Consider the following 14,058-nt stretch of genomic DNA (forward strand, 5'->3'; position numbering starts at 1 on the left):
AGGTGGTACACAACATGCAGTCTTTTTCAAAACAAAATGTACAGTTGGTGCAACAATGACATACCTGCATGGATCAACAACCTATATGTGAGCTGTGTGCCCCTTTATGATTTCCCCGCCACTCCTGGAACCAGAAGGAGAACATGCAATATACGATGCCTGAGTGCCGATATGGAAGAACAAGCCGCAAAGCGACCTGTGCTAACGGAGCTAGCTTCCACTTATTGGCTATTGCCTTTTAATGTGGTGCACCTTATGTGTAAAATTGTTGTTCTGCTTGGGTAAGGGTAGACCGTAGACCTGACACAGGGACGTAATACTAAACTAAAGTGATAAACCAATCAAAGAACGCATTACATACAGTACATGCTTCCAGTGCTCAAACAATCAGAGAACTACATGTAATACACACAGTACACACAGTCCTGCCACGCCTCAGGGCCGGTCCAACAACACCCCTCCTATCTATCCTGTGAAATCCAAGTGAATTGAGAGTTTGCTAGCATGCTAGGAGGGTTACCAACAGTTCAAAGTGGCACTGCACCCGGCGACCACGGACTACCTAGATGATAAGAGACTCCCACAATAATGAGAGAACCGGCATGTTTGATGGCAAAATTGACGTGAACACAGGAGGAAGCGCCGGGCGTGTTACACACCATACATTGAACGGACTATCTAACGATGACAGACTTCGACAAGGATGCAAGAGAACCGTAATGTTTGATGGTGAAGTGCCGGGTGAGTGGAGCTTGGGCTAAGGTGCCTAAGCACTTCTGCTTTGCTGAGATAATCCATCCCACCTTACCGCTGTGCCACATCAAGGTGCTGATCTGACATCAGGATTAGTGCACAGGTGTACCTTAGACTCTCCACAATAAAAGGCCACCCTGAAATGTGTAGTTTTGTCTCACAGCAAAATGTTGCGAGCATTGAGGGAGCGTGCAATTGCGTTGCTTGTGTGTTCATTTCGCCACCATAAGCCGTCTCCAAAGGCGTTTTCGAGAATATGGCAGTACATTCAACCGGCCTCACAACCGCAGACCACGTGTATCCACACCAGCCCAGGACCTCCTCATCCAGCAGGTTCACCTCCAAGATGGTCTGAGACCAGCCACTCAGACAACTGCTGAAACAATTGGTTTGCATAACCAAAGTTTTTTCTGCACAAACTGTTAGAAACCGTCTCAGGGAAGCTCAACTACATGCTCGTCGTCCTCATCAGGGTCTTAACCTGAGAACTTCCACAACCCCCAGATTGTCGCCGTAACAGACTTGAGTGGGCTTACATTCGATGGCATCCGTTGAAGAGGAGTGGACCAACATTCCACAGGCTATAATTGACAATCTGATAAACTCTATGCAAAGTAGATGTGTTGCACTGCATGAGGCGAATGGTGGTCACACCAGATACTGAATGGTTCTGAGTCCCCAGACCCCCAATAAAGCAAAATTATTGTGGACAGTCCAAGGTACATGGTTGATATGGCACACTAGTGAGGTGGGATGGATTATCTCAGCAAAACAGATTTTGGCAACAGCAAAAACAAATGTGTTAACTTTATTTTTGTTGAGGATATGTGTGTACATATATATTTACGGTGTATATATATATTTCATTTGTAATTGCGAAAAATAAATACATTTTTGTACAATCAGTTTTTATTGGCAACACATGCGAGTCGTGTTTATTTGGTTTCATAAAATGGAGAGTTGTGCAAACGGTCCCATTAAGTCATGAGAGTATAATTTGTTTGTTTGTTTTTTTCATGTGGAGCTCAGTCCTATGCAATTCATAGAGATTGAAAGTCCTCGCTTTGAGCTGGCGTCTTGGCGGCTACTACTCAACGCGCTCCAACCCACCCACCTCGCTCTTTACTTAATTGAATCAGCCGGCTGTCCATATCAGATATTCCTTAACAGAAAGCTATCCAGCCTTTTCCTAATACCATTAAGGGTTGAAGCCAGGGGGGGGTTGGGTGAGATGGATGGTTTAATCCCGTCGATGGCGAGCGCACACAAAAGGGGAGCTTGCACTATAGTGCAAGACATTAGCTGGGGAACACTCCTCCTGCCGGAGCGGTCGTCTTGACCTATCACTGCCTGATCAAAAGCTACAATAACAAGAGGCAATTTTTGCCGTGTAGCCCAAATAACGGGGAGTCATCGCACCGCGCCGCTCCATGTACAAAGGAGGAAATAAATGCGGCACTTCATTTCCATGCTGCCTTGCCAGGGTGCGGCCTTTCCTGCGTGCTCGTGCCACCCGTTCATGCGCTGCTGCATGTCCAATTGGACGCAATGGAGACGCTGCTGCGGCATTCTTACTTCCCGACATGTTTTCTGCTGTGTCAGGCTGAAGTGGACATACATTATTTGTGGCCAGCTCAGGCAAGCTAATCCTCTTATGGGGAGGTGCGTGCAGCACCCATTATTATACAGAGGGAGGGGGCATTATAGTGTACACTCTAGTGAGCTGATTTCCCCCTTACATAAATATACGACTCAAGGGACTGCTCCTATTCCCCTCTCTAATTTATCCCCCATCCAGATTCCCCCTCTTTAGCTTTCCCGCCCTTCTGTCTCTTATCTATGACCTCAAGCCCCTCTTTTCTCCACCTGTTCATTTTTTTTTTCTTTTTGCTACGCCAGGGTAATTCAGTAAAATTGTTCTGCGGGGCACATTTTCACAAAGCTCTTGGTTTATAAATGCAAGGCTCTCATACCTTCACTGTTTCACTTCACCAATTGGACAATATACAATATAACCTCGCCACTGTGGGCTCTTAGAACTGTAAAAATTGAATTTAATCCATCCATCCATTTTCTATGCCGCTTAACCTCATTATCCTGGCCTGGAGCCTATCCCAGGTGACTTCAGGCAAGAGGCGATGTACTCCCTGGACTGGTCACCAGCCAATCACAGGGCAGTTATGGACAAACAACCATTCACACTCACATTTGGAATCGCCAAATAACCTAGCATGTTTTTAGAATGTGGGAAGAAGCCGGAGTACCCAGACAAAACCCACAAACACACAGGGAGAACATGCAAACTCCACATGGAGATTCTAACTCAGGTCTTCTTCATCTCCTGACTGTGTGGCCTGCATGTAACCACTCATCCACTGTGCGGCCGTCGTAAATAGTTGTATTAACTGCGGATACTGACTTATCACGATCAGACCGGGAACCACGAAAAACACGAGATTTCTGTACGTCCAAACGTTTGACTTCAACTGTGAAATTAACCACAATATTTAATTGTGAAAATACTAGCTACACTAAGTATTATGGAAGCTCAGTTCTCTTTGGTTAGCAAACTTGTACATCAAAATGTTGCCTCAGTTTGCGTACATTTCTTTGTTGACATACTTAAGCACACATTCTTTTATAAATAGCGTGAGTCCTACTGAACATATTTTTTTATCACAAAATGCCCCTATTGGCATGGAAACCGGACCCGGCAGTCAGACCCCAGAGCGGGTTTGCGTACAAATGTAGAGTTCACAGGTGTTTCCCTGTTAGCGTACAATATGACGCATGTCCAAATGACATACCTGTACAGTGGGTATTAGTTAGTGTAATATCACTCACTTCTGAATGGACGCACAAAAAAACGGGAATATCTTTTTTTCTTCTGACAAATTCACCACATGATGGCACTTTAATTAAACCCCCAAAAGTTGAGCTCTTAATTTACCGGTCGAGCTACGTTCCTACCCTCACCTATGATCATGAGCTTTGGGTAGTGACCGAAAAGGACAAGCGGCCATAGTGAGTTTCCTCTGTAGGGTGGAGGGGCTCTCCCAAAGTAATAGAAGAAACTAATCTTCTGCATTGAGAGGCGGCAGATGAGGTGGTACAGGCATTTGGTCAGGATGCCTCCCGGACACCTCCAGGGGGATGTGTTCAGGGCACGTCCAACCAGTAAGAGACCTTGAAGAATACCCAGGCCGGCTGAGAGTCATCTCGGGATCCTCTAGGAGGAGCTGGATGGAGTAGCCAGAGAAAGGGAAGTCTGGGCTTCCCTGCTTGATGCATTGATGGAGGTCAACCCCCTTCTCTCCCAAAAAACCCACACCGTAATTTAAGGCTGTTTAGCCGAATTGCCACAAAATTTGGCACACACTAAAGGTGTAAAGGTTGAGCAACATCGGTTGAAAAACATGGCTGCCATCCAGCAAAACTAATTAACCATAGGTCATTGACTGTTTGTTGAGAGACTCTGTATCTACAGCTCATACAGCAGCATTGATTGGCGAGCCATTGAAAACACTAACACACAGCCATGCTTATGTTGTGGTTGCGTAATAAAGCTTGCATTCACAACTCCAAATTTGGTCAGGGGAAGATTGTTTTCCCCCTAGACTGACCTGGGTGTTAACATACTGTCTTTAAAGAGATTTTCCGGTTTGATTTTCCACTTGGGCATCTCTGGGGAGTTTTCATGTTCTCCCCGTGCATGCGTGGGTTTTCTCCGGGCACTCCGGTTTCCTCCCACATTCCAAAAACATGCTAGGTTAATTAGCCCCGCCTCTCGCCTGAAGACAGCGGGGATAGGCTCCAACATACCCACGACTCCAATGAGGATAAGCGCCATAGAAAACGCTTGGATGGATGGTGTGAGAAATCATGTAAACATGTTTTTCTGTGGCTGTTTTCCCCTTCTGCTTACAGTTCGCAGTGTGTGAACGAGCGGAACAGGAAGTGAAGTGCAAACTGGGACTGTTGTGAACATTTTAACACTTAGAAGTGGTTACTTTTCCATCCCCTCCACGCTGATATACTCCTGATCAAAACTTTAAATTGCAAATTTGGATCTTAAGGAGGTTCTAAGTTGAGTTTCAGAATGCAAAAAGAAGAAATGGGAGTGAAACAAATACATTTTTTTCAATAAGTAATTTATTACAAACAAGCATTTAACTGAAATCAGTTGTTCTTGACCTCATCCAAAGTCTCCGACCACAGCCAAAGCCAAAATATTGGCAAGTATGTGGACTCAGTGTTATTCTCTATCAGGTTCACACTGTCATGATATCATAATGGCAAAGGCAAAAAGCATTCTCTCTTTGACTGGGCAGGATTGTTGAGCTGTAAAAGTAAGGCCTCTCACAGCTGTTTGTTAAGACACAGGACCATCCCTCACCCAGACGAACACTGTTACTGGTGCTGAGTGCAGTCCAGTCCAGAAAGGAAAAAACGCCTTCACAGGCCTCACTCAAAGTGTCCGTTTGTAATTTGCATGAGCACACCAAACATGGGACATTGAACAGTGGAAGAAAGTTGTACTATCTGATGAGAAAAATATAACTTAGACGGTCCTGATGGGTTATGATGTTACCGACATGACAAGGAGATCCCACCTGAGATGTTTTCCACATGGCACAGTGGAGGGGGCCTCGTCATAAAATGGGCTGCTTTTCCTTCAGTGGAACGATGGAGCTTCTGGTTGTGCAGGGGCATCACACAGAGCTGACTATGTGGAGGGGGCTGCACGGCGGTTGTGTGGTTAGCGCACAGACCTCACAGATAGGAGACCAGGCTTTAATTCCACCCTCGGCCATCTCTGTGTGGAGTTTGCATGTTCTCCCCGTGCATGCGTGGCTTTTCTCCGGGTACTCCGGTTTCCTCCCACATTCCAAAAACATGCTAGGTTAATTGGCCACTCCAAATTATCCATAGGTATGAATGTGAGTGTGAATGGTTGTTTGTCTATATGTGCCCTGTGATTGGCTGGCCACCAGTCCAGGGTGTACCCCGCCTCTCACCCGACAGCTGGGATAGGCTCCAGCACCTTGTCAGGATAAGTACTGAAAATGAATGAATGAATGAATGAAATAACCTCAGACTGTCCTTCTTGCCCCCGTTCTAAATTCAGATTCCCCTAAATTCAACATTTGGAGATTTGTTGCAAGGGAAGTTTATAAAAATAGTTCAGTTCCAGACAGTAGATGCCGTCCCTGCTGCTAACTTTTCAGTAAGAAAAGTAGCTATTGGCTGTTGCTGGATGAGGCCGTTGTCTAATTTACATCATTTCCAAATGCTGTCGGAAAAAAGCACTATAAGGGGCACTTAATAGTCTTTAATTTTTATTTTAAAAAATCATATAATCTGGTGCACATAATGTGTGCCACAATCTGTTCCACAATCTGTAAAAATGTTGTTGTGCTACTTTGGTAAGCACTCCACTTGATTGACTGTCCAACCAATCAAATAACATTACATAATACATAAAGTACGCATGCTAGAAAACAACATTGCGCCCATCTTTCCGCTACATGAGTCCTTTTTTGCAATAATTTGCTTACCCTAAACATTTTTTGTCTCATTCCCATTTCTTGTTTTTCATTTTGAAGCTCTACAAAATGTCAATTTTGATCGGGTGAGCATCTTTCCCGTAGTACCTCTCCTCCACCCTCCAAGGTCACTGGCTTAAGGGGTATGGCAACTTGCTGGGGTGTTGTTGGGTGAATTTTAAATTGGATGCAATTCTTCAATTATTAGGACCTAAAGGGAGAGCTTGCTCCCTCTTCGGCTATACATGAGCACCCTCAGAATAGATTTCTCATGGCTTTCATTGTGAGAACCCAAATCTTGACACTTGGCACAGTTGAGTGGTCTGGCTATCGCAATGCAGTTACGGAGTCTTCACACCAGCGAGTCCCAATGCTGTCTGGAGCCATTGGGTTTCCATTACCACAAATCCATTGCGCTCATTTAAAATTAATGGTTGTGGACCTTCCCCTGACCCCTGAGATAAGCCAGGGCCAAGTCATCTTTTTCCTCTTAAAACACCTCAAGGATTAGACTGTCCACACTCCACGACCTATCAATGTATGTACGCTGTTATTTACGTAGATTTGAACTTCAATACATCGTTGATTGAGCTTTATTCCCAGAGTCTCAGATGAAAATGTCCTGAAATGTCATCGGGCACATATTCTGGATTGATGCAATGGATTTTGATGATCATCTTGGGACATTTGTTAATATGTTCAGCATGTGATCTAATTTCCTTGATGGAAAACATGCAAAATTTGTAATATTTAATTGGATATTGTTTTGTAAAAAGACACTACTCTGTTATAGAACATTTTTACAATGTGAGTTTTTGAGCTCCAAAACATATCCTTCACTTATTATGAAGCAGTCATTGAGTTACATATTTGGAAAAATAGGCTATTTGGGGGAGAAAAAAAATCAGGCTTCGCTACACATGTTAAAATAAAGCCCAACGCTTCATACCTGATGGGGATTTGACGTTACACTTAACATGCATACGTATATTTGCTAAGATTTTGGTGGAAATCCAAATTGTATGACAGTATTAGCAGCTGTAGAGGTTCTAAAATGTTTTTACTTACAGGTTAGCAAAATGTATCTTCAAAACTGGCTGACCTGAAAGGCGCCTCATGAACATTGAATTTACACTACCGCTCAAAAGTTTGGGATCACTTGAAAATTTCTTTGTTTTCATGCATTTCACAAACATTTTTATCCATTTCACAAACAATGAAAATGAATCAGATGATTTTCAAAGAAGGATGCACATTTTTGCTTGGAGGCCCACTATCAACAACTGTCAGTCCTCTGCATCAATCTCCTGGTATGGCTGCTTATCCAAGTTCATCATTTTATGAGGCTAATAGATTATTAGAAAACCCATCTAAAAATCTTTTACCATGCTGTTAACTACTCCCTTCAGAGAGCAGCACAAACTGGGTCTAACAAGGACAGAAAAACGATGCACAACCAGTGTCAGTATCAACAGTGAAGCGGTGACTTCAGGATACTGGACTTCATGGCAGGATTGCCAAGAAAAAGCCAGATCTCAGACTGGCCAAAAAAATTTCCAAGTGATCCCAAACTTTTGAGCGGTAGTGTATGTCCCGCAAAAAATTATGAAACAATCACAAGCCTGTTTTCTTATGTCTGAAATTACTTATTTCCATTTATTTCATTATATCTACTATATTGGTCAATATGAGTGTAAAACTGTTTCATGTCTAGAGGGCTCTAATAAACCCTCTGTAGAAGGTTGTAAACAGGTTTTCTATGCCCTACCTGCAAAAATATTAAATGTATTAATATTAATAGTGAATTAAACTTTGCGGAAATCCACTGTTGACTGCTTCACTAGACATTTCAAGTCATCCTATAAGTCGGCTATACATGCGATAGCTGTAAGTTTGGTCAAGATTTTGCATGACGTGTTTTGTAGTGGTGGTTTTGGCCAACCTTAGAGGCAAATTTAAAGGGGATCTATTATGCTTTTTCCACTGACCTGTAAATGTTGTTAAATGTTGTATTCTCATGCCAAAGCGTCAGATAATGAGGTTTGTGCATTCGGAAGTAAGTCCTGGAAGAAGTTTTTGGATGGCTTTGCACGGAGTTCTACTGATGTCAATGTAAGCTGGACTTCCTTACATGGGCCCTAGATTCCCTGCACTCAGGTATTGGTCCAGTTTTACCACAAGGTGTGTAGAAGTACATTTTATAACCTATAAACATTAGCCTGTATTTTCTGCCATTGAAAGCAACCAAGAAGTGAAAAGATGTTTTGTGTAAAGGAGGTTACACATTGAAAATCAGTAAAGCAGTAGCAAATGTGATTTTTTTTTTAATTTAAATGTAAGAAAAACATTTTTGTGTTGTGTATGTTGTGGCATTGTTGGACATTTTGGCTCAATATATGGCTTGATTTGTGTCAAAGTGAAAGTTATGCTTTGAAATGTATCTTTCTCCCTTTTTTGTTGAGAATGTTTTATTTTTTGTTAATATTTGCTGAAACTCACCTATATTCCACTGCCCTACACCACCTTGCCTTGAAAAATCAGTCAAATTTGATTGAATGAGTTAATGTGCTGTTGTATGTGATATGTGGCAAAATTGGTGAAAATAGGACAATATTGAACCTTTTTTGTAGTTTATTACGTTACATTCATTTAGATAGCAGAAAATACAAAGTGGGTTCTGTCCGCTATCATTTGTGCAACATTTTAATTGCTAAATGTAAACGATTTACCAGCTGGCGGTGTAAACACTCTCGAGCATGCTAAATATTAGCACTGAGCAGCTTGATGCATAATATTTTATTGTCACAAGCAGGGATGGAATGGCCTGCTTGGGTTTTTTTCCCCCGACTTCTGGTCAAGGCGATGTTTAAAGTCGCTGTTGGTTGTTGGAAAGCTGGTTTCTCAGCCTTATCAGCCGGACAGACCCCTAGCGTCCTAATCGCTGTGTACCAGAGACAGCCGCGGGCGTGGATGGGCGAACAGCATCCAGCAGGAGGGGAAAAAAATGAGGCGACAGAGCAAGGGATGGGGACATGGTGTGTGTGTGTGGGGGGGGGGGGCGGCGGTTATGTTTATACCTCTTAGGTTACATCAAGTGACAGTCGCTTTACAGCTCAGTGCATAACTGAGCCCAAATCCTTTTATTGAGAAGGGTGGGTTAATGTACAGTACAGTACAGCCCACAAGCAAGTCTGTCCGTGACCGTTCGGTACATGCCGCCATCTTGGAAGCATTCTAGGGAAAAGAAGTGAGAGTCAGGTCACTTAATTAATTTGTATTCTAAAACCTGCCGGTGTTATCGCTGACCTTTTGCTTCATAGATAGCATTGTGCTAAGTCCTTCCTCATGCAACATCCTGACACTTTACAAATGGGGCAGATTGAACTGGAATGCGAATGAATGGAGTGCAGACGTCTACCAAGGCCGCCCACTAAATACGTCTTCATAGAACTCCATGGAATATATTAGTTTCATTGAGATTCATGAATTACCCAAGGAGATATCATAGAAAATTGTGAAAAATGTTCACAAAAGTGAGTAAAAAAAAGAAAAAAACAACCTTGGCCTGTGCAGCACCCTTTTGGTTTTGTGCACAAGTAATTTGGGAAAAAGTCAACCGCAATCCAAACATAACCTTGCATATCACAGTACACGTAACTTATTACATATAAGATATATCATGTTAAAATACAACGCTAACATGGGACAATTCAGAATTCAGTCGAGATGTTTTGAAATGTCCACCTTTTTTAAACAAGGGAATACTTCTTGTATACACACATGATTACTCAAGGAGCAGAAGAGTTGCCCCTGGTTTCCAAAAGCCTGAGGAGATAAAATCTTCTTTGAAATGATGGACACAACCCTTGAACTCAACTCAATGCGAAGTATGCAATAAAGATGCCACAACTGTTTTGAAAAGGCTTAACAATCACACCTATAGTCTAGTCAGTGTGTCACAGGAAGTGAAAATCACATTGATTGTTACTGCACTGTCCACAAAGTCAAATTCACCACCACAGAGTCATTCAGAAAATGGCAATCACAGCCAGGTCCATGCCCAAATATAGAAAATAAACACAGAGCTGGCGAATAGATTCAGGATGGTCGGTTTAGTTTTGATCTTCTCCATTTTCGCAATGGCACTTCGGAACAAATCTGCCCTGCTCGATTCCTTCGATTTGGAACCTTTCCAAGCCGCCTGGCCAGCCGCGACAGCGTCCTTCCGCTTTCTTTCCGAACGCACAAAAATTGATGTATTGTTCGTATGCATTGCTCGGTGAGCGATGAATGGCAGTAATTCTCTTTTTGATGAACGAAAATAGGTCATCGAAATCCCCGGGTCGGCCATTGTCTGATTGTTGTGTTGGAATGCAAAGCACTACGTGGAGTATCGCGCTAGCATACGACGACAGGGGACCAGTCTATTCGCGCTGAAATTTGACTGCGTCCCGCGGTTCGAACATACAGACATCAACATTTTCTGGTTTTCAAAAAAGCGTAAGTTGATGTCTTAACCCCCTCCCCCCCTCGTACGGTTTGTATGCTTGTGAAAATGTGAAAATGGCCCCTAAAGTCTATCGTAGTTTCAGATATTGTTGAAGTCAAACTTTAACAACAGGAGCATACATGTGAGCTACAGTGTTAACATTGTAGTCACATTTTACAGGGTCACCATGCTATGTTACTATATATTTGCTGATTAATAACAAAATGACCCAAAAGACTTGTGTGGTAAATGGAAGCATGAATTCTGCTGTCTACCATCTGTTGGTCCAAAACACACCAGCAAGTCCAGCTCTGAATGGCCGAAGAAAAACCAAATGAAGACTTTGGAGTGGCCTGGTCAAAGGTTGTGGATACCAGCATTGTGTTCATGTTCTGGTAAAACTGGAATATTGGCTTTGTTTGGCTTGAAATAAGCTATGAAAATAAATGTTCTTGGCTATTTTCGTTTGAATAAATGTAGCTCTCACAGGAAAAAAAACTTTGGTGACCCCTAAAAAAACCCATTAGCACATTTAAACATTTACACTGCATATATTTGCTCAGTATTGGTATCGGTATCGGCCTATTTCACTCATGGACGATATGGATCGGTATCAGCATCATAAACCCCTGATGGGAACACCCCTATTGTTAAGTACATAGTTTCAACACTACATGCCGGGAGCTTATTATATTAAAATAACAAAATTATCAACAAGAGGGCTTGCAGGGTTTTGAACAAAAATTGCCCCCCTCTCATCCTTCGCCCCTTGGTTAGACACGGGGATGCAATATTATTTTCAGTTCTATGTCCATACAGCCGAGGAAAATAGGTGTTGCTTGTTTTTGTTTTGTAGCAGGAAGCGGCAACACCATGGCTGGGTAATGAAACGACATTATGGTAATGCGTTGGCAGTCAGCGGAATACAGGTAGGGTTGTTAACCCGCAGCTGATTGTGATACATTGTGTTCCATTCTCCACACTTGATTTAGTGCCGTGACTAGTTTAAGGGAAAGACAATTGGATCGGTGCTATTGATAATTAGTTTTTAATGTGCCACACTCATCATGTCCAATTTCATGGCCCTTAGGCAGCTGATGGCAGATTTAATCAACGCCTTAATGCTGGCTATACTTAAACCTACTCAGGGAAGGATGGGCGGTGGAGAACACGCCTGTTGCGGTTGTCAGCATCCATCCCAGCGACGACCTCCTTTGATAGACACGGGATTTGTGTTCCAGGCCGTTAGCGTAAAGATAAAGCTGATAGGTGTCATGACGTTACATCATTGATGTCCTTGCTTAGGACATGAATACACTTGGGGGACATTCTGTTGTCTGATGTTTGTTGTCGTCGTTTTTAGATGGACAGTTTTGGGGAAAAACATGATAAAGGCTTTACTACACATCGTAAAATTAAGTCCAGAGCTCTGCCACGTATCCGTCAGCAGGGGCGTCACTAGGTTCTGAGGACACGGGGGGCTTAGCCTCCTGGAGATGCACAGCATATGAATGAATGTAGTAGACATTCAAAAAAATCCCAAAAAACATAAAAATAAAAAATAACAAACAAGAACCGGGATATAACTTTCCCATTTTGGACAGATTTAGTAGCGAGCCACCATTTAATTTTCATTTAATGAATTTAATACATTTAAACCATTAAATTTAAAGTACAATCAACACCGCACAACCTCTGCTCAAGCTATACAACCATTCTGTCCAGTGGACAGTGATCAACCATATAATAATTGTTATTATATTATTAATTTACCTATTATTATTACTATCATCATTCTTCTTCTTCTGATTAGTAGTAGGCTAGTATTAGCCTGCTTATTGGCTTGCCTATTAGCCTGCTTTTGCCCTATTATATAGAATTTGTCAGATTTTTTTTGTAAAAAAAAATCAATAAAAAATATCAAATTATTTGGGGGGGGCTTAAGAACATTTTAGGGGGAATGAGGCCCCCCGAAAATAGGCCTAATGACGCCACTGTCCGTCAGTCACCTCCTGATGTGAAAGCTGTCAGTTTGATCGTGTTGTTGTTCTTCAGCAAATTGGCTAACTTTGCATCAAAGTGTGACTGTAATGTGAGCACTGTAGCTCACATCACATCACTATTAGATTACAAACATTCTGTCTGAATTCCACATTGTACCACATTAGCATTTTTTGACGTTAGATTCCAACTGTGTTTATTTACGAGCAAGCAAATTTGGTATTGCTGAAGTCTTGTGACATGTTGAGGCTTCGCTACGCATATTAAAATAGAGTCCAGAGCTCTGCCAACCATGAACCGCGAACTGTCGGGGGGGCGTTAGAGACAGGGAATACATTGTAGGTTTGGGCAGACCTGCCAACTTGTACAAATTTGTAGTACTCAACATGTAAGTTGACTCTTGAATACGTTTGTATGCTTCACAGCTCTCCATTTTGTTGCAATTTGCTGGTTTAAGTTTCGAGTTCAGAGTGTAGAGTACAGATAAATAAATAGCTATTATCAGTTTCTCAATAGTGTTTCAAATTAGGGGGGGCGTACAAACATTTCTGCCCTCCAGTGGGGGCGTGACAAAAAATAATTGAGAACAACGCTAACCTAGCATGATGTTGCATTAAAAGTTAAAATGTGACTATAATGTTGCACTTTAGCTCACGTAGCTATCCTAGTGTTGCTAATGTTTGTGTTTCATTTGTTAGTAGCAGCAGTTGTTCCGCCGTGCCTTGTTTTACCCTGTTATGAACCGTCATCTTTTGTTCGCTAGCTTATGGCTTCTCTGCTGTAAGTTTGGTCAGGATGGAGTTTTTTCACCAAATGGAAAATGTGACTGTCAGTTAAACATGGGAGCTACAGGTTTGCTCATGTTGTTTGTCCTCAACGGATAGACTAAACTCTTATGATGTTTCTGTTCAAATGTGTGTAATGTTAGCAATGTAGCTCACATTGCTATGCTAGTGTTGCTAACATTTGACCTCATTCGTGATGGAGATTTGAAGTTATGAATAACTTGAACAGAGTAGATTTCTGAACATTTTGGCTAATTTCCAAATTGTACGACCTAAGCGTTATTTGGTGTTAAAAGATTCCAAATATTTAGGTACAAGCAAGAAAAACCGCAATAGTGTGTGTAGGGTTTTTTTTTTCTTTTTTGGGGGGGTGGCAAGAATGTAAAAAAACATGGAAGAAGCCACAACCAGTGAGGAAGTGAAGGAATTACACTTCTCATAGTGTTCTAATAGCGGTGGTGTTCAGTATCCCACGGTAAATGAT

At 42.2% G+C, this 14,058-nt stretch overlaps 1 protein-coding gene across 5 annotated transcripts in view; it reads left to right on the forward strand.

Moving 5' to 3' along the window:
• LOC131132813 (cell adhesion molecule 1) overlaps positions 1-14,058 on the forward strand; it is a 371,964-nt gene that overhangs the window by 262,477 nt on the left and 95,429 nt on the right. The gene's annotated exons all lie outside the window — the stretch shown is intronic.

The sequence above is a fragment of the Doryrhamphus excisus genome, linkage group LG1 (assembly GCF_037039965.1).
Source record: "Doryrhamphus excisus strain RoL-2023G ecotype Guam linkage group LG1, RoL_Dexc_Guam_v1.1, whole genome shotgun sequence".
NCBI lineage: Eukaryota > Metazoa > Chordata > Actinopteri > Syngnathiformes > Syngnathidae > Doryrhamphus > Doryrhamphus excisus.